Source organism: Ursus arctos, unplaced genomic scaffold (assembly GCF_023065955.2).
Source record: "Ursus arctos isolate Adak ecotype North America unplaced genomic scaffold, UrsArc2.0 scaffold_22, whole genome shotgun sequence".
Taxonomy (NCBI): Eukaryota; Metazoa; Chordata; class Mammalia; order Carnivora; family Ursidae; genus Ursus; species Ursus arctos.
Genome location: NW_026622897.1, coordinates 43,029,762 through 43,051,437, shown reverse-complemented (window position 1 = coordinate 43,051,437; position 21,676 = coordinate 43,029,762). Strand labels below are relative to the sequence as shown.

Genomic DNA, 21,676 nt, shown 5'->3' with positions numbered 1-21,676 from the left:
GGTTGGCAAAGGCCACTACATGAAGCCACTGTCATCTACCTACACCTTGATAAGGGTGTTTGCCAACTTGCAGGTACACGAGAATCAGTTTGTGAGCTTGTTCGAAATACAGAGCCCCAGGCTCATCTGCCAAGGATTCTCACTCAGTGAGATTGGGGCAGGGCTCAGGAATGTACCTTTTTCCCCTCCAGCTTTATTGTGGTAGAATTGACAAAAATCATGTATTTAAGATGTGCAGTGGGATACTGTGGTGTACATATACACTGTGAAACAATGACCACTCCCAGATTGTTTGGATTCTGACAGTCTAGAAGCTCTGAGAAATACTGCCTTGGTGGGTGAAGACAATGCCCATTAAGCTGAACCATAGATTCAAAATCTCTGCTACAATTGACTCCTAGATTTCAGGGTCAGGGAAAAGTTTGTGTTTCCTACAAAGTGACGGTATTCGTAACCCATTTTTCTTGTTGACATTGTGAGAAAGCTGAGCACTCCGTTTTCTGCCCCTGTCCTGCAGGCAACCCCAGCCCTGCCTTTCCGCGCACACCCTTCCCCTTACTCCGTTCTTGCTTTTGATTCTCATTGTGATAGTTTTGTTCTATTGTGACTTTTATTGGAAACAAGCATGACACAAATTATTAAAAATTACCTAATGCATAGACATACATACATGGGTCTATTTGTGTCTAACAGTATCTGAGTTCACGTTCATTGAGGAAAAAGTGCCCTGATTGATCAGCCAGCAGTGTTGGGGAGAAGGGGTCTGCCACTCCCAACCTGGTGTGGACCAGAGGCTTAGGACCAGCGTGGGACCAGCTGTGGAAAAAAAGATTTATGCCTGCTAGAAAATGTGGGGGTGGGGCACACACCTGGTGGGCTCCCTTTGCTATCAGGGGCATCTTTCCGACGAGGCTTGTGGCTATGAGGAGTGAGTAGTACTGAATTAGCCCAGAAACTTCTTTTTCAACCTCATAATTTTGTGCCTCCCTTACCCTGCACAATAGAAATCCAGTGGCAGGTAAATATTTGCTCCTCTCACGGTCCTCCAGAACCTTAGCACCTTAGCGAGTTGAAGTTGTTGGTGGGAGGACCTGGAGGTGGGGTCATCTGACAGGGGCAGAGATGGAGAGACTGTGACTTCCCCGGTCATAGTACTACCCGTGCTGAGCATGGGTCAGCAAGTTTGTGAGCCTGACCTGGCTTGGAGTGGTCTGACGTCTGTCACTTCACTCCTCAATTCTACCTGTTTTCCATCTGTCAGTGGGCACAGTTATGTCTGCCTGGCCAACTGCAGTGGGCTTTTGTGAGCATGAAAAGCTGGGGCGATTTTTAAATCATAAAGTGCTAAACACACATGTCATCTTGGCCACAATTCTTATTCACCGTCAGACAAAGTGCTATTTGGGGTCAGGAGGGGGGCTTGCTGCATCTCCTGTCCCGACCCACCGTCCAGACCCCTTCTCCTTATACAGTGAATAAAACTGAAAAAGAAAACCTCCTGTGCACAAATATAATGCTATTCTTGACAAGCCAAAATTTACTGTGAATTTTTTTCCAGGGTGTGAATTTCAAGTATTTGGATTGGGAGGGGGACAGAATGTCTTTGGTTGCTGGTGACATTTTGCTATATATAATCCTCACAAGACTCCCAGTGTTGCTCCACGACTGGCCTGGAGCTAAAATGCTGAAAAGGTCAGACAACAAAGCAATGGGATGCACGTTCTTTCTGTCTTTCTTACACACACACACACACACACACACACACACACTTGACCTTTAAGCAACACTACTCTGAGGTAAAAATAAGGCAAGAATTATAAATAAATACCTTTGTCCAGTGCACTACTACTCTTTCATATTAAATTCAGTTTTTTATGAGTATTTTATCTTTTATTTTTTACCTTTTAAATTTATTTTTTAATTCTAGTGTAGTTAACATGCAGCGTTATATTAGTTTCAGATGTACAATACAGTGATTCAACAATTCTATACATTACTCAGTGCTCATCAAGATAATTGTACTCTTAATCCCCATCACCTGTTTCACCCATCCCCCCACCCACCTTCCCTCCCATAACCATCAGTTTGTTCTCTATAGTTAAGAGCCTGTTTTTTGGTTTGTCTCTTTTCCCCCTTTGTTCATTTGCTTTGTTTCTTAAATTCCACATGAGTGAGATCACATGGTATTTGTCTTTCTCTGACTTATTTCACTTAGCATTTTACTCTCTAGCTCCATCCATGTTGTTGCAAATGGCAAGATTTCTTTCTTTTTTTTTGTGGCTGAATAATATTTCATTGTGTATATATACCACATCTTCTTTATCCATTCATCTGTTCACGGACACTTTAGGCTGCTTCCGTAATATGGCTATTGTAAAAAACACTGCAATAAATATAGAGGTGCATATATCCTTTTGAATTAGTGTTTTCATATTCTTTGGGTAAATGCTCAGTAGTGTGATTACTGGATCATAGGGTAGTTCTATTTTTAATTTTTTAAGGAACCTCCGTACGGTCTTCCACAATGGCTGCGCCAGTTTGCGTTCCCACCAGCAGTGCACTAAGGTTCCTTTTTCTCCTTGCTCGCCACCACTTGTTGCTTGAGTTTGTAATCTTAATGATTCTGACAGGTGTGAGTTGTTATCTCATTGTGGTTTTGATTTGCATTTCCCTGAAGATGAGTGATGTTGAACATCTTTTCATGTGTCTGTTGGCTATTTGTATGGATATCTGGAGAAACGTTAGTTCATGTCTTCTGCCTGTTTTTTTCTTGGATTATTATTATTATTATTATTATTATTGGTGTTAAGTTGTGTAAGTTCTTCATATATTTTGGATACTAACCCTTTATCAGATGTGTCATTTGCAGATATCTTCTCCCATTCTCCTATAGGTTATCTTTTAGTTTTGTTGGTTGTTTCTTTTGCTGTGCAGAAACCTTTTATTTTGATGTAGTCCCAATACTTTATTTTTGCTTTTGTTTCCCTTGCCTCAGGAAACATCTAGAAAGAAGTTGCTTTGGCTGATGTCAGAGAAATTACTGCGTGTGTTCTCTTCTAGGATTTTTATGGTTTCAGGTCTCACATTTAGGTCCTTAATCCATTTTGAGTTTATTTTTATGTATGGTTTAAGAAAGTAATCCAGTTTCATTCTTTTGCATGTTGTTGTCCAGTGTTCCCAACACTATTTGTTGACAAGACTGTCTTTTTCCCATTGGATATTCTTTCCTGCTATGTCAATGATTAATTGACCATATAGTTATGGGTTTATTTCTGGGCTCTCTATTCTGTTTCACTGATCTATATGTCTATTCTTGTGCTAGTACCATGCTGTTTTAATCACTGCAGCTTTGTAATATAACTAATAATTGAAGATTAATTATAACTAATAATCGAAGATTAACTGACTATATAATTGTGGGTTTATTTCTGATCTTTTTATTCTGTTTTATTGACATGTCTATTTTTTGCCAGTACCATACTGTTTTGATTACTACAGCTTTGTAATATAACTTGAAGTCTGGAGTTGTGTACCTTCTGTTTTGTTTTGTTTTTTTCAAGATTGCTTTGGCTATTCGAGGTCTTTTGTGGCTCCATACAAATTTTAGGATCGTTTCTTCTAGTTCTATAACAAATGCTGTTGGCATTTTGATAGGGATTGTATTAAATTTGTAGATTGCTTTGGGTAATATAGACATTTTAGCAATATTTGTTCTTCCAATTCATGAGCATGGAATGTCTTTCCATTTCTTTCTGTTGTCCTCAATTTCTTTCATCAATGTTTTACAGCGTTCAGAGTACAGGTCTTTCACCTCTCTGGGTAAGTTTATTCTTAGGTATTTTATTCTTTTTGGTGCAGTTGTAAATGGGATTGTTTTCTTAATTTCTCTTTCTGCCGCTTCATTAGCAGTGTATAGAAATGCTACAAATTTCTGTACATTGTTTTTGTATTCTGTGATTTTGTTGAATTCATTTATTAGTTCTGGTAGTTTCTTGGTGCAGTCTTCAGGGTTTTCTACATATAGTATCACGTCATCTAACAATAGTGAAAGATTTACTTCTTCCTTACCAATTTGGTTGCCTTTTATTTCTTCTTGTGGTCTGATTGCTGTGGCTAGGACTGTGTTGAATAAAAGTGGTGAAAGTGGACATCCTTGTCTTGTCTGACCTTAGGGGAAAAGCTCTAAGTTTTTCCCCGCTGAGTATGATGTGAGCTGTTGGTTTTTCGTATCTGGCCTTTATTATGTTGAGGTATATTCCCTCTAAGCTTACCTTTGTTGAGGGTTTTTATCATGAATGATTGTTGTACTTTGTCGAATGCTTTTTCTGCATCTATTGAAATAACCATATGGTTTTTATCTTTTTTTCTTATCGATGTGATGTATCACATTGATTGATTTGCAAATATTGAATCATTCTTGCATCCCAGGAATAAATCCCACTTGACTGTGGTGAATGATTCTTTTAATGTGTGGTTGGATTAGATTTTCCAATACTTTCTTGAGGATTTTTGCATCTATGTTCATCAGAAATACTGGCCTATAGTTCTCTTTTGTGTGTGTGTGTGTGTGTGGTGTCTTTATCTGGTTTTGGTATCAGGGTAATGTGGCCTCATAGAATGAATTTGGAAGTTTTTCTTACTCCTATTTTTTTGGAAAAGTTTGAGAAGAATAGGTATTAACTCTTCTTTAAATGTTTGGTAGAATTCACCTGTGAAGCTGACTTTTATTTGTTGGGAGTTTTTAGATTATTGATTCAATTTCACTGCTGGTAATCAGTCTATTTTTCTATTTCTTCCTGCTTCAGTTTTGGTATGTTGCATGTTTCTAGGAATGTTTGCATTTCTTCTAGGTTGTCCAATTTGTTGGCATATAGTTTTTCATAATAGTCTCTTATAGTCCTTTGTATTCTTGTATTATCGGTTGTTATTTCTCTTCTTTTATTTGTGATTTTGTTTATCTGAGTCCTGTCTCTCTCTCTGTCTGTCTGTTATGAGTCTGGCTAGAGGTTTACCAGTTGTGTTGATCTTTTCAGAGAATCAGCTCCTGGTTTCAGTGATCTGTTCTACTGTTTTTCTAGTTTTCGTATCATTTATTTCTGCTCTGATCTTTATTATTTTCTTCCTTCTGCTGGGGCTGGGTTTTGTTTGTCCTTTTTTTTCTAGCTCCTTTAGGTGTAAGGTTAGGTTATTTTTTGAGATTTTTCTTCCTTCTTGAGGTAGGCCTGTATTGCTATAAACTTCCCTCTTAGAACTGCTCTTTCTGCAACCCAGAGATTTTGTACTGTTGTTTTTCATTTTCATTTGTTTCCATGTACCTTTAATTTCTTCTTTTATTTCCTGGCTGAGCCATTCATTGTTTAGTAGCAGTTATTTAACCTCCACGTATTTGTGGTATTTACATATTTTTTCTTGTGATTGATTTCTAGCTTCATAGCATTGTGGTCAGAAAAGATGCATGGTATTACTTTGATTTTTTGAATTTGTTGAGACTTGTTTTGTGGCCTAATATGTGACCTATTCTAAAGATGTTCTGTGCGCACATGAATATGTATTTTGCTCTTTTTGGATTGAATGTTCTGAATGTATCTGTTAAATTCATCTGGTCCAGTGTGCCATTCAAAGTCACTCTTTCTTTGTTGATTCTCTGTTTGGATAATCTGTCTACTGATGTAAGCGGGGTGTTAAAATTCCCTACTATTATTGTATCACTATCAATTAGTTCCTTTATGTTTGTTATTAACTGTTTCATGTGTTTGGGTGCTTCCATGTTGGGTGCATAAATATTTACAATGGTTATATCTTCTTGTTGGATTGTCCCCTTTATTATTATATAGTGCCCCTCTTTGTCTCTTGTTACGGTCTTAGTATGAAAGTCTATTTTGTTGGATATAAGTATTGCTACTCTGGTTTTCCATTTGCTTGATAAATATTTCTCCACACCCTCACTTTCAGTCTGCACATGTCTTTCAGTCTAAAATGAGTCTCTTGTAGGCAGCATGTAGATGGATCTTGTTTTTATCCATGCCATCACCCTATTGATTGGAGCATTTAATCAATGCTCCATTGATTTACATCCAAAGTAATTATTGATAAGTATGAACTTACTGCCATTTTGTTACTTGTTTTGTGGTTGTTTTTATAGTTCTTCTCTGATCCTTTCTTCTCTTGTTCTCTTTCTTAGTTTCCTGACTTTCTTTAGTGATATACTTGGATACTTTTCTCTTTACTCTTTGCGTATCTATTACTGATTTTTGATTTGTGGTTACCATTTGGTTTGTATATAACATCTTCTGCATATAGCAGTCTATATTAGGTTGATGGTTGCTTATATTTGAGCCCTTTGCTCAAATTCTTTACTCCTTTCCTCACCACATTTCTGATACATGGTGTCATACTGTACATCCTTTTATTTTGTAAGTCCCTTGACTGATTATTACAGATATACTTATTTTTACGGCTTTTGTGCTTCTTATTTTTTTACTCTTATTTACAGTCTTTCCTTTCCACTCAAAGAACTCCCTTTAACATTTCTTGTAGAGCTGGTTTAGTTGTCATGAACTCCTTTAGCTTTTGTCTTAGAAACTCTATTTCTCCTTCTATTCTGAATGATAGCCTTGCTGGATATTATTGGCTGCAGATTTTTTCCACTCAACACTTTGAATATATCATACCACTCCCTTCTGGCTTGGAAAGTTTCTGCCTAAAAATCCCCTGATAGCCTTATTGGGTTTCCCTTGTATATAACTGTTTTCTTTTCTCTTGCCTTTTTTTTTTGTTGTTGTTAAAGATTTATGTATTTATTTGCGAGAGAGAGAGTAGGTGAAGGGGCAGAGGGAGAGGGAGACAAGCAGACTCCCTGCTGAGCAGGGAGACTGACATGAGGATCGATCCCAGGACTCTGAGATCATGACCTGAGCTGAAACCAAGAGTCAGTCACTCAACTGACTGAGCTACCCAGGCACCCCTTTTCTTACTGCTTTCAAATTTTTTTCTTTATTGCTATTTTTGCCATTTTAATTACTATGTGTTTTGATGTAGACCTACCTCCTTGAGTTGATTTTGGTGGGGGAATCTCTGTGTTTCTTGGATCTGCATATTAGTTTCCTTCCCTAGATAGGGAAGTTTTCAGCTATTATTTCTTCAAATAAATTTTCTGTCCCCCCCTTTTTCCCTCTCTCTCTTTTAATTTAATTTATTTTTTAGTAATCTCTACACCCAATGTGGGACTTGAACTCATGACCCTGAGATCAAGAGTCACATGCTTTTCTGACTGAACAAGACCCCTTATCTCTCTTTTCTTCCTCTGGAATCCCTATAATGGGAATGTTTTTATGCTTGATGGAGACGCTGAGTTTCCTAAGTCTAGTTTCATTTTGCATAATTATCTTTTTCTCTCACCTTCTCAGGTTGAGTACTTTTCATTACTCTGTCCTCTGGGCCACTCATTTGTCCTCTGCTTCCTTTAGCCTGCTATTTATTCCATCTAGTGTATTTTTAATCTCATTTATTGTGCACGTCATCTCTGATTGGTTCTTTTTTATGTTTTCTATCTCTTTGTTAAGGGTTTCACTGATGTCCTCCACTCTTTTCTCCAGTCCAGTGAGTATCTTTAAATCCTTTATCAGGCATATTATTTATATCCATTTTGTCTTGGTCTCCTGCTGTGGTTTTGTCCTGTTCTTTCATTTGGAATGTATTCCTCTGTTTCCTCATTTTGTCTGACTCTCTGTGTCTGTTTCTGTGGATTAGGAAATTCAGCTACATGTCTTGCTCTTGAAAGTAATGGCCTTATGAAGAAGAGGTCCTTCAGTGTCCTACAGTGTGGTGTCTTCTACTTACCAGAACCTGGCACTTCAGAGTTGTCTCCTATGTGTGTTGCATGTGCCCTGTTGTGTGTTCTGGCTGCCTTTTTCCTTCAGTCCACTCATCTGCAGAGGCTCTCTTTGCCTGTTGTAGGCAGGGTTTGGTCCCTGCTCAGGTGAGGCATACAGTTTCAACAAGGTGGGACCACTGTTGGGACCAGGACTGTGTGGGTAGGGTCTGCAATTTTAACAATGTGAGCAATTTTAACAATGTGCTCGATTTTAACAATGTGCTTCACCAACAATGTAGGAGGGATCCCCTTTCTCCACATCCTCTCTAACATTTGTTGTTTCCTGCCTTGTCAATTTTGCCATTCTAACTGGCATAAGGTGGTATCTCAGTGTGGTTTGATTTGAATTTCTCTGATGGCTAAAGATTCTGAACATTTTTTCATGTGTCTGTTAGCCATTTGTATGTCTTCATTGGAAAAGTGTCTGTTCATATCTTCTGCCTATTTTTTGATTTGTTTATTTGTTTCTTGCGTATTGAGTTTGAGAAGTTCTTTGTAGATCTTGGATACCAGTCTTTTATCTGTAGTGTCATTTGCAAATATCTTCTCCCATTCCATGGGCTGCCTCTTAGTTTTTTTGACTGTTTCCTTGGCTGTGCAGAAGCTTTTTATCTCGATGAAGTCCCACAAGTTCATTTTTTCTTTTGTTTCTCTTGCCTTTGGAGGTGTGTCATGAAAAAAGTTGCTGTGGCTGATGTCAAAGAGGTTGCTGCCTATGTTCTCTAGGATTTTGATGGATTCCTGTCTCACATCGAGGTCTTTCATCCATTTGGAGTTTATCTTTGTGTATGGTGGGAATGCAAGTTGGTACAACCACTTTGGAAAACAGTGTGGAGGTCCCTTAAAAAGTTAAAAATTGAGCTACCCTATGATCCAACAATTGCACTACTGGCTATTTACCCCAAAGATACAGACGTAGTGAAGAGAAGGGCCATATGCACCCCAATGTTCATAGCAGCATGGTCCACAATAGCTAAATCGTGGAAGGAGCCGAGATGCCCTTCAACAGATGACTGGTTTAAGAAGATGTGGTCCATATATACAGTGGAATATTACTCAGCCATCAAAAAGAACGATTTCTCCACATTTGCTGCAATATGGATGGGACTGGAGGAGATAATGCTAAGTGAAATAAGTCAAGCAGAGAAAGAGAATTATCATATGGTTTCACTCATTTATGGAACATAAGAAGTAGGAAGATCGGTAGGAGAAGAAAGGGAAGAAGAAAGTTGGGGTAAACAGAAAAGGAATTGAACCATGAGAGACTATGCACTCTTGGAAACAAACTGAGGGCTTCGGGGGGGATGGGATAGGCTGGTGATGGGTATTAAGGAGGGCACGTATTGCATGGTGCACTGGGTGTTATACGCAAGTAATGAATCATGGAACTTTACATCAAAAATTGGGGATGTACTGTATGGTGACTAACATAATAAAAATAAATAAATAAATAAATAAATAAATAGTGCTTTCCAAATGCAAAAAAACCCCCAAACAAAACAAAACAAAAAAAACAATGTGTGCCTCAGGCTTCCACAGAGCCTGCAGCCACCACCACAGGGACAGAGGCCCTGCACATGCCCAAATTGGGAGATGTGGTATTGGCAGGATTTGTGCCAGTCTTCTGGAAGAGGGGGCCTGCAGTGCCAGTACTGAGGCAAGTGTGACTGGGAGGAGTGGATCCGCTAAAGTGGGGGGAGGCGGGGCTTGGTGTAAGCAAGTTAGATAGTGAATGTTGCCTCTGTGCCCACAGGTGGCTGTGTATTTATGCTGGGGGGTGGGGGAAGGAGATGGCTCCTGCCAACTCCTTTGTTCCTGGAGAAGTCCCTCCAGAACCCTGCCCCTCCAGGACCTGCTCTGAGATGTGTAAATAACTTTCCCTCCTGTCTGCCCCATCTGTTTTTTAGACTGCTGCTTCTAACCTGTATCTCCACAGGCTGTTTGTCATGCTGTCTCTTTAAGTGCAGGCACTCAGCTTCCTATCACCATCTGGGCTCTCCCAGAGCTGAGCCCTCTGATTTTTAAAACTCCAGGCTTTAAGCCTTGTTGGGTGTAAGAACTCATAAAATTTGGCCCTTCTCACTTTCAAAGCCAAGGGTTTTGGCGATTTGTGGTCCCTGTGTAGGCTCTTTGTTGTGGTAGTCTGTTTCTCTCCCTCTTCCACTTTCGCAGCTCCTTCCCACCCGTGAATGTCCTTGGTCCCTTTAGCTCCCCACTCCTCACCCTTCCCACCCTCTTCAATATGACCTCTTCTCTGCCTTTAGTTGTGGAGTTTGTTCTGCTAGTCTGGGTCGTTTTCTGGATTATTTACACTGATGTGAGTGTTATCTAGTTGTATCCATAGGATGAGGGGAGTTTAGGGTCCTCTTATGCCACCATCTTGGCCCCCTCCTACATTCCGTTTTATATAAGAGAACCTCCCCAGGGAACAATTTGATGAGAAAGAGTAAAACCTCATTAATTCAGGTCACTTTAATCCTAACTTAGAATTGCATAAAACATGCAGTGTCCAATGCGAATTTTCCATCCAATAACCTGGACTTAGTTCCCAGACCTTCTTGGATTTAAGGACCTCCAGAACCCCTATCCACCTCAGATACCCATCCCCATCACTGCTCCCTGACCTTTCCTTACCAGGAACAACTCCTACTCCAGAATGTCATACTGTCCATGTTGGTCTCTGACAGCCTGTCCTTTGCCTCCCTCATTCTGCTGCACCTTGTACCTTTTCTTTTTCTCCATTGAGACCTTTGGGACCTTTACCATATTCTTCCAGTGTCTCAGCCCCTCATGACTTTTCATAAAACCAAACCACTGGCTGGCGTGAACCAAAGGTGACTACTCCAATTGCTCTCCACATCATCCATCCATCCATGCATCAGCCCATCCTTTCATCTGTCCATTCATCCATCCGAAAGCATCTACAGAACACCTGTGGTAAGGTGATAGTTGTCCAATAAATGTTTCATGAAGGGGTGGGTATATGGAGTTGGTAGATTAGTGAGGTTGCCTGCCAACTTATTAATGTAATTAAAAGCCCATTAAGAACAAAAACAAAATTTCAAAGTGAAAGTTTAAATGGTCTATTTGAAAAAAATTTGTTCTCAATTCATCCATGTACATTCAAATACAGGTAATGGACTTCACCAAAACACCAATTTAAATGTTAATTATAATTGCCTTACCTATTCATTAAAATACTACTACTAACAACAGTAATAAAAATAGCTAAACTTTACCGAGTGCTTATTACTCACTGGGTATCATGCTGAGCTATTTACATACATTATCTCAATTAATCTTCACATGACCTTATGAAGTAGGTGCTGTTTCAGAGAAGGACTCCTGAGCTACAGATGTGAAGTTATTTGCCCGGGGGTTGTTTACTGCAGTTGAACGTGGTGGAGCTGGACCCTGAATCTGGCTCTATCTGACTCTAGAACTTATCTTAATAGCAATATTATTGCTTCAGCTTAACCTTAACTTAATAGCAATATGAGTTTGTAAAAGATACAACTGAACAGATAACAAAGTTGAATTTCTTTCTCCATCAGGAAAGACAGGGCCATGTGGTGAGAAAAAAGCACTAAACCAGGAGAGCCGGGTAAACTGTGTTCTCTCTCTGTCTCTGACATAAACTCTGAGCCTTGGGTGAGTCTGCTCTCTCTCCGGGCCTCCGTCTCCTGCTCTGAGAGTGATGGAGCTGTAGCATGGGCTACTTAATGGACGACCGGAGTAGACACACTAGGAGCTTCACTCAGATTTTTCTACAAGTCCCAAGTAGGGAGGTTTGACCATTGTCAGTAAGAACAACATGTAGCTGGAAAATCTGAAGAGGGAGTATTTTCGGGTCTGCTTGGAGCACAGACACAGCAGACCAGCTGAGCAAGCAGGGCCGAGGCGGCCCCCTGGGTAGGGCAGCTGGCGCAGAGGAGCCCCTAAGAAGGGGACCCGCTCAAGCCCGCGACTCTGGGCTCTCCTGATTGTAGTGCTGGCGGCATACTGCTGACCTTCTTTCCTGCCAGAGGCTGCCCTTCCCCGGGGAGGCTCCTGCTTCCCTGTCCCCTTCTGCACTTCTGAACTCTTCAGCCTGAAAACCTGCCAGAGGCTCAGGATGATCTGATGCTTCTCCAGGGGAGAACTGCTGCAGTGGAGAAAGAGGCACCTCCCCAAGCCACACACGGAGCTGCCCAGACTTTCCCACCGGGGGACCGAGCTGGGAAATGGCCTTGGAGCTGCCAGGGAAGGCGTTCCAAGGCCAGGGCTCACTTAAAGACATGGGGCTGTTTCCTTTTTTCCCTCAGTGCTCAGACATGAGGAAGCCTGCAAATGGCGACCTTTGTCTGGGAGCCCTAGCGAGCTGTGTATGACAGTGTGACAAGACCCAGGCCAGCACTAACAGAGCCAGGTACCGGCCACCTGGGACGCAGCTGCCCCAGGAGGAGGAGATTCTAAGGTAGATGCTCTGTGTGCCCCCCACCCCACCCCGCAAGCTGACTGAATGTTGCGTGAGGGACGTGGTGTGAGCAAAACATTCCTGGCACTACAGGTCTGGTTTCTCTGTTCCATAGGTCAGGACCTGCCATTCTTTCAAACACCTGGGTCTAACCTCTTTCAGGCCTGAACAAACACGAGGGACCTGGGAGGAGCAGGTGAATTTGCTCAGCCTGTCTCCAAACCAAATGACAAAAAGCAACACTCATATTTCCATTCTCGAGGTCAGTCTGGTCCCCTGACAACCGCCCCCCTCCCCAAGATTCTCACAGCAGAGTGCTCAGTGAGAGCATCAGTTGTCACCCAGTGGAAAGCTATTTCTTTGATTTATTTTTTCCTCCCAGGAAATAGAGCTGACAGAATCACGAAAGCTCTTGGTCTTTTTTTTTTAATTTATATATTCCATTAAACTCTAGTCTCTTGAGATGTTCTCAGAAAGTCTCTGTGGCTAAATATATTTGAGAAACTCTGAATGTTAAATGTAACATATGCAATGTATATTGAAGGCTCTGAAAAGTCCTGCATTAAGAAACCTGTTTCACTCAGCATTTTTTAAACTTCTTTCACCAGAGACTTTAGCTTCTGTGTCCCACCCTTCCCACCTATGACAGAGCACACTTTGACAGACACAACTCTCCACAGAAAGAACTTTGTACCAGGTGGGGCTGGGTGAATTCAGGGCAAGGCCATCTCTCCCCGGGACTACTGCAGCTGCCTCTTCTGGCCAGGATCCTATAATAACTAATCTCGCCTCCTCCAGGTTTATTCCCCTTCCCCCAGTCTATCCTCCTTGTCTTTCTAAACACAAATCTGTGCAGGCCACTTATTTTTTGAAAATCCATACAGGGCTCCCACTGCCTTTAGGATTATGTCCAAACTCCTTGGCTGGTACTCACTTTGGCTCCAACCTTAATGCCCAACCCCTGCCCATTGTCTTCCCATACCCTGTATACATCCTGCTGTTTCCCAATTATTGTGGGTCCTTGCACAGCTCTGTGTTTTTGCTCAAGTGCCCAGAAGGCCCCCTTTTACCTAGGCCAACTCCTACTCAAACTGAGAGCCCAGCTTAAATGTCACCTCTTCTAGGAAGGCTTCCTTGTCCCATTGCTTTCCTTACCCTCAGGGTAGTACTAATTTTTTTCTTCTCTGGACTGCCCTGATATTCCGGGTATATCTTTATCATAGCATATATCACTTTGCATTACAATTATTCATTGGCATTTTGGTTTTATTTTTTTCTAGAGAGAGAGAGAGAGAGCACATGTGTGCAGGGGGGGGGGTAGGGAAGGGCAGAGGGAAAGGAAGAGAATCTTAAGCAGGCTCCATGCCCAGTGTGGAGCCCAATCCCACGACCCTGAGATCATGACCTGAGCCGAAATCAAGAGTCAGACGCTTAATTGACTGAGCCACCCAAGCACCCCTCAGTTTTAATTATTAAAGAAATATATTCAGCAGGTTATCCTCTTTGTGCCAGGAACTATCCTAGGTATGACATAAAAATTCAATCCAGCAAACACGTCTAAGTGTCCACTGTGAACAAGGGACTACCTTACCTGTGAGATCATAAAGGCAAATACAAGAAATCCCAGTCTGATGGGAACCCAAGAAAATAAAAAAGCCATTGTAACATACTGCAGCCAGGGTAATAATAAAGGTATGTGCTAGGTATGTGGGAGGTCTGTGGAGGGGGGGCAGTGAGGGTTTCACAGGTGTGGCCTGAAGGAAGAGCAGAGGCTCACGGGAAGACTGTGCAGGTGGGGGAGGAAGAAGGGCGTCTCGGGCAGAAGGAATAGCACATGCATGTGGGATGAGAGTAGGGGGCCTTCCTGGAGCTGCAGGAAAATAAACAGAGCTGGGGCTTGGCTGGGGGGGGGGTAGGGAGAAAGAGGGGCAGTTGGGGAGACCAGCCTGGGCACAGGCCTGAGTAAAGAGTCTAGACAGTCTGGAGGGCAGTGGGGCCCCACTGAGGGGCTGTAGGAAGGAAAGCGCATGTGTTTTAGGGAGCTCGTTGTGGCAGCACAGTGGAACAGGGTGGACAGCTGGGAGGACAAACTGGAGACAAGGCGGCATGTCAATCCAGCGAGAGACCATGAAGTCCTCCTGGTGCACGGCAGTGCAGACAGAGAGGGAGAGAAGGGCCTAGCTAAACGATGTGAAGGAGGACCGGCAGAGTGTCAGGGAGTGGAAAGAACTTTGGGATCGACGGGTCTGGCTCCATTACGTACTAAATGTGTGACCTTAGGCAAATTATTTAATCCAAATTTCAGTCTTCAGTGATGCTAGAGTGGGCTGACGATACCTCTTGTGCAGTCCTGTTGTCCACCTTGGCACGGGTGAAGTCTGAGGGGCTGGGTTGTCCAAGTGGACGTGAGGCTCGACAGATAGGAACACGAAGTTCAGCGCGTTGTGAACTGTCAAAGTCATGGGACTGGATGAGGGTCTCAGGCAGAGCATGTGCAGTGAGCAGGAAGCAGGGTCAAGGACAGAATCCTGGGACACACGTATGCCCTAGGAGCAGAGGGAAAGCGAGTCTAGCAAAAGAAAGTCAGCAAGGAAACCAGCGAGGTGGAAGGTGGGCCAGCAGGACATGTGACGGGCTATGGTCAGGAGTGTCAGATGCTGCTGGGACGTCAAGTGAAAAGGGGATCTTGAAGTATCTATGAAGGCTGGTGTTCGGGTGGGCATTTGTGACCTTTTCCAAACTACATTCAGTAGAGTGGTGGTGCTGAGGGAACCATACTGCAGGGGGTTGAAGGGTAAATGGAAGGGGAGGAAAGGTCAGTGATGATCAGTTTCAAGAAGCTTGGGTATGACGTAGGGGTGATGACAGCCATCGGGGGATGAGGGACTGAAGGATGGATTCATTTTTGAGATGGGGGTGTCCCTAGAAGGTAAAGGAGCTAGTGTGGAGGAGAGGTGAGAGAAGCAGTGACGGGGGAGAGCCTAGGAAAGTAGGGGAGGTGGGAGGCAGAGTCCAGTTAGAGTGTGAGGAAGACACGGTCCCTCCCTGTAGGACCCCGCGGAGGTGGAGGGGTGGCTGTGAAGCCCTTGCAGCACAGCTGCACCACAGATGTGCACCGGGGAGTGGCTCATTCTGCGGGGCGGGGGTTGGGAAGGGAATCACAAACATGGTGGGGAAACTATTCTGTAGGCCAGGACATGGGAAACCACGGATTGCAGAAAGTGGGACTACTGAGCCTGAAAAAGAGAAAGCCAAGTGGGATGAGGCATCATGATTATTTTCAGAGACATGAGGACTGTTTTGTGGACAAGGAATAAAGCAGACTTATTTTATGTGGCCTTGGAGGAAAAAGCAGAGCCAACAGGTGGGAATTGGGAGTGTGCACATCTCAGTGCTGTCTACGGCAGAGATTTCAAGCACTGGATGGAAAGAGGCCACTGGAAGTGATGCTGTGGTCACTGGAAGTTGGTGACTGGAAGATGTGGTCCCTTCCACTTGGCATGAAGTTGTGGAAGGGATTCTAGCCAGGGGGTGAGGGTGGACCTCTGAGGCCCTGCCCTTCCTAGGTCCGGCACTGGGATATCCCCCTGGTGTGCGGGGCTCTGGCAGCCAGACTGGCGGGCTCCTTTGGCTGGCGTTCTGGCCTGATGGGAAAAACTCCCATTGAGTAACAAGACAGTCACAGGAAGCAGAGACTTCTAAGCAAAAGTACCAGAATAATGTGGCCGTTCCTCAGTCACTGCTCTGACAGCCACCCCTGCCCAGACAGAAAACACTTCAGGAACAGTTTGGATTTCCTCCTCAATTTCCCGGATTGTCTGAGCTCCTGGGCAAGCACGCAAAGGGCGCCAGAAATCCTAGTGCTGGGAAGAGGATGGTGGCCAATCTGCTGACCTCTTGGCCTCTCAAAGGTCAGAGGTCAGCACTGGGTTTCTCATCTAGGGCACAGCATCTCACTCCTCAGCCTTCTGCTCAGAAAGCCTGTGTACTTTTCCCAGCCATCAGCCTGCTGCCTGGGGGCGGGGTGGGGGGGTGGTTGGTGTGGGTGGGGGAGGAGAGGGTCAGCATTTACACCAGTCTGATCTGCCCAGAGGTTGCACATTTTAGTTGTCATAAAACCACTGATATCACACGAACCTTCTCTGATTTGGGCGGCCCATTCTGATCTCTCTCTTCAGGTGGACTGCTGCCATATTTGTACCCTACAGTCACATCTCCAACCTCCTCAGAGTTTCCACTGCCACTCCCCCATATTCCTGGCCAAATTTTACCTTGAATTATGCTGGTCTGGGGGTGGGGACGGTAAGGTCGGGAATCCCAGTCCGTGTGTGTGTGTGTGTGTGTGTGTGTGTGTGTGTGTGGACAGAAGTAAGCCACAGCAGGGGAGGGGGAGAAAGGAAACACTCTGTGAGGTTAGGGGACAGACTAGATCAAAGCAGCATGGGGCCATGTCCTTGAGGGCAGGGAGGTGTCTTATTTGGCCCTGTGTGACACAAAAGCTGAAGAAGGAGCTGTAACTGACCCCCTTTTCCTGCCTCCAGGTCTGGACACGCAAGTGTGCCGCTGGATGCCCAGTGTCCCCTGCCTGCCAGACCCACTTAGTGCTGGGGGCAAATGAAAGCATGAATGACTGAGGGCAGAGAACAGTCCCGCCGTGCACGTCCGTAGGACGTCAGCTCGCCTTGGAGACACATGCTCTTCTTCCAGAGGCCACAGCAGCAGAGTATCTTTGGGTCACCTCAGGCCCCTCCCTTTACCCTGAGGCTCAGGTTGAGACCTACGAGGCTGCTGGCAGGAAGACCTTCCCAGACAGGCAGGAAGAGCAGGCCACAGAGGGTGTACAGTAAACCACCTCAGGTTTTGAGGTCACATGGGTTTGGGGCGAGGCCAGCTGGGTGACTCTGGACAAGCTGCGTAACCTTTCTGAGCCTGAGTTTCTTTCTCTCTAAGGGCACTGTGATGATTAAAGGTAAAGCCCCCAGCACAGAGTTGGTGCTCTGTAAGAGTGAGGGGCTACCTCTTTTTCAGGAAGAAGGCCATGACTTTTACATTTAACCCAAAGTCCCAAGCAAGCCCTTTGGCCACTGTGTTCCCCCGGCCACCCTGATTGACACTGCAGGCAGGGCCTTTCACCAGATACATGCTAAATCTACGCAAACTCAGGGCTGAGTATATTTCCTTTTTTCCCTAGTCAATTATAAACTCCTCGAGAGCAAAGTCTATTTCTGACTTACCACTATGTTCAATAAATATCTGTTCTCTGAATGAACGCATATATGGATAAATACATGAATGAAGAAATAAACAAAGGCTGCCTTGAATGATTTTCTGATTATTTTATGTGTCCAGATTACAATGTCAGGAAGAATGACTTCTCCAGGACAGGTCTGCTCTTTGTATGGGCCACATTCCAGAGCACAGAGAAAGCACATGATAAATTCAGGCTGAAAGGAATCTTGGAAGCAATTTCATGACTTATGTGAACCAGAGCAAACAATTGGATAGGTTCCCCTTAATTTCCCGTTGCTTTTATCATTATCTGACCATGGGGAACTAATTTTCTTCCTGAGTCTCAGTTTCCCCACTTATAAAGGGACAGAGTTGGGTCCAGTGAACAGGTTGTTTCTTGCTCTGGTATTCTAAGACTGTGAGATTACAGTCCTAGGGAGGGCTAGGTGGGAAAATGAGGTAAGACACCTATCAAACTACAGAAGGCATTCCTAAAATTCAGTATACATGAAAATACTGAGTAGTGATGGTCTCTGATGAGAGGGACTAAGAATGGGAACACTCCCTTGAAACATTATAATCAGGGCTGGGAGTAAACACTCATGCTCTTTACAATCTCTTAAAATTAAAATAAAATCTTGAAACTTTCTTTGTAGTCTGGATACCATAAGCTTGGGGGTTTTCCTTTGTTTATACAATTTTAAAACCACCAGGAGAAGCTTAGAGCCAAAGAGCCTCAGCTTTTCCCCTCGGGGTTGACTGAAAGAGGTAGGCTTGTAGTTTGTGAAAGGACCTGGAGGGGGCACCCAGCACTGTTGAGTGATGGGGTAACAGGACCACCCGCCATTTGATGATTAAAGAAGGAAGAAAGGGAAGAGCCAGCTAACTGACCCAGATGCTGGAGAATTTTCCCATCACAAAAAAGAAATTATAATTACGTGATGGGATAGAGGTGTTCGCTAGCCCTGTGGTGGTCATCATATTGCAATATATTTATCAAATCAACGGGTCATACACCTTGAACTTACACAGTGTTATATGTCAATTATATTGTAATAAAAATAAAAAGTAAAAAACAAAGATGGTGCTTCCCTCACTGCCAGTGGCTAGGGAGTTTTGAAAATGGGAGTTGATGGCTGATTCCTCCAGAAGCCTCCTTATGGTGAGGATGGGCGGGGCACTAACCCTGCCCTAGAACAAGCCAGAGAGAGTATGCTAAGTAGGATAGCTTCCAAAAGACCTTCCCCCGATTTATCTTCCTTGCCTACTGTATCAAGAAGGTCTGGCGTATGTTGGACGATCTTTCATGTAAAATAACAAATAGAAAGTATCCAAATTAGAGGGTGGGTTCTGGAGTTAGACTACCTCAATTCACAGCATGGCTCCACCATTAACCAGAGGCGTGACCTTGGACAAGCTCCCTAACCTTTCTGTGCCTCAGTTTCCTCATTTGTAAATTGTGCATTCATTCAACGAGTGTTTATTGAAAATGGGTGCTTGAGATGTAGCAGTGAACAGAAGAGTCAAAGATCCCTCCCTGCAACTTCTGTTTTAGTGGGACAGGATAAAAATTACCTACCTAATAGGACAGAATGTATGCGACAGAATGTATGTACAGGACAGAATAGGACAGAATGTATGTGAATTGCTTTGTTGTCTACAGGAGCCTAGGTTAGCCTAGCACTGAATTCACCAGAGGGAGAAGGGTGGGATGCTTGCTTGCTTCTTTCTTTCTTTAGTGGACTATTGTTATTTTGTTGTTGTTGTTGTTGTTTGTGGTTTTGTTGTTTTTTTTTTAAAGGAACACAAGGAACTATTTCTGGGAAAAAATTGATGCATAACTCATTATAAAAAAATTCATTATTTTTTCTGATCACAAAAGAGCTGCCAGAGCACAAACAATCAAATGATATAGGAATGAATGTCTTGGACAGCAAAACTCCCCGGCAACCTCGTCCTTGAACTGTAGGCACCGTTAACAGCTTGGTGTAGATGCATCCAGATACTTTTTTCTTTATAGACCTTATCTTTATGAAATCTTTTGTTTTTCAGAGTTTTCCCAGTTATCCGACTTTATTAAAAAACAATCTGGGTAAGCCTAATAAAATGGATGTGGTAGAATAAGAAGGAACTCGTGTATGTGTGTGTGTGTGTGTGTGTGTGTGTGTGTGAATGAACAAGACACAGAGAAACACGAAGAGAAAACAAGAGTAAGGGACCACGCTATGGAATTGTTTGGAATTGCTATATCCCCTCTGGCACAGAATGAGGAGGCTTGGGACTGGGGGCTCCAGTCTTATTCACCCTTTCTTTCCCTTGAGAAATGCTCTGTGTCATCATCAGCAGCTCAGAAAAATCTTTCCTGAGGAGCGCCTGGGTGGCTCAGTGGGTTACATATCTGACTCTTGATTTCAGATCACCCTCTCTCTCTCAAATATATAAATCCTAAAAAAAAAAAAAAAGATGGGGCGCCTGGGTGGCTTAGTTGTTAGGCGTCTACCTTCAGCTCAGGTCATGATCCCAGGGTGCTGGGACCCGTGGGGAGCCTGCTTCTCCCTCTCCCCCTCCCCCTGCTCGTGTTCCCTCTCTTGCTTGCTCTCTCTCGCTGTCAAATAATGAATGAAATCCTTAAAAAAAAAAAATAGAAAGAAAAATCTTCCCTGGTAAAACACCCTGGTGTCCTGTTTCCTTTCTGGATAATCAGGCATAGGAATGTAGAGTCTCTGAAATGCCCATGGGCAGTGCTTTTTGAGGACATGGGTTTTCTTTTTTTTTTTTTTTTTTTAATGATTTTTTATTATATTATGTTAGTCACCATACAGTATGAGGACATGGGTTTTCTGATGGTGTCCTGCCCTAATGGTCGGCTGGATTTCCAGGAGTCTGTTTCTCATTTTCAGAAGAACTTTCAGGTGTTTTTGTTTTTGTTTTTGGTTTTTTTTGGTTCTTTCTCAAATTTGCTTGCTGTTTTTTTTTCCCCCACAATGTTGTGTACTTTCCTTATTACTTCATTCTTGTGAAAACTATCTCTTTAATAGATTTAAGCAGAGCTACTTTATCCTTCTGAGAATATTCCTTTTTCTGAGGGTTCTAATTCTTCTATTAGTTGTATATCTGATTTTCCCACAGTGTGGATTGTTTCCATGTGGATTATTGTGAATCATGAATTTATTTTCACTGGGGAATTGTTTTTCCCCTCGAGGAATTCCACACATCATGGCTTGTGGGAGTGTTCTCACAGAGAAGTTTGACTTTGCCTTCAGCCAGGAAGGTTCTCCAGTGGTATCGCTGGTGGGGGACAATATTTTACACTCATTTCTTAACCATGTGGCTAGGGCTACAGGTGCCAACTGAGAACAGACCATTCTCATCCGTTACTACTGTAAGTAACCAAAACGAAAAAACACACGTAAGTGGAAACAGCCTGGGAAAACGTGTGACTCAGGCGCTGGGCTCCAGGTCTGCAGGGCAGAGAAAGAGCAGGGAGGATGGAGTGACTATGTTTGCTGTGGGAGCTGCAGGCTTTGTGTCAACTCTGAGCCCCATGCTCGCAGCTGTACGTGGCGATTCCTTCTGCCCTGGTGGGTCCTCCCCGGTGGCCAAACTCCAGGATAGTAACGGAGCCACAGTGACTCTTTTTCTGGGCAAAAACCGTTAAGATATAGCCCTGTTAGTGGACAGGGGCAAGGAGCTGGAGTTTCTCAGTAGCAGGATGTTTGGAAAAAGACAGGAGTCAATGTCTCCCAAAGTTCTTTCTTAAAATACATCGTGTTTGGCTTCAAGGCTGCTGACTCACACCCCCCATCTGGGCATTCCATCCTGGGGCTACTGTATTCCCCAGAGTGCCTGGGGAGACCAGCTCATCTCCCACCTACAGTATCCACAGAAACATCTGCTTTAGCTCATCAGAGAGTCCAAACAAGCAACTGCCAACCCATCATCATTTCCACTCGAGGACACATTCCTCTCTGCTGATGTGTGCCCCTCCCCAGCCCCCCGCCCCCACTGCCTGCGTGTCTGTGAGACTGGCAGTTGATGCCGATGAGAACTGGAAGCTCCCCTCACATCCTCGTTTATCTAACCTCCTCGCACAAAGAGCAAGACTTCTCTTTGGGGAA

The 21,676-nt window shown here is 43.6% G+C and overlaps 1 protein-coding gene across 1 annotated transcript in view; it reads right to left on the bottom strand.

Moving 5' to 3' along the window:
• The window catches only part of ME3 (malic enzyme 3), a 204,775-nt gene that overhangs the window by 24,161 nt on the left and 158,938 nt on the right, over window positions 1-21,676 (bottom strand). The window lies entirely within an intron of this gene.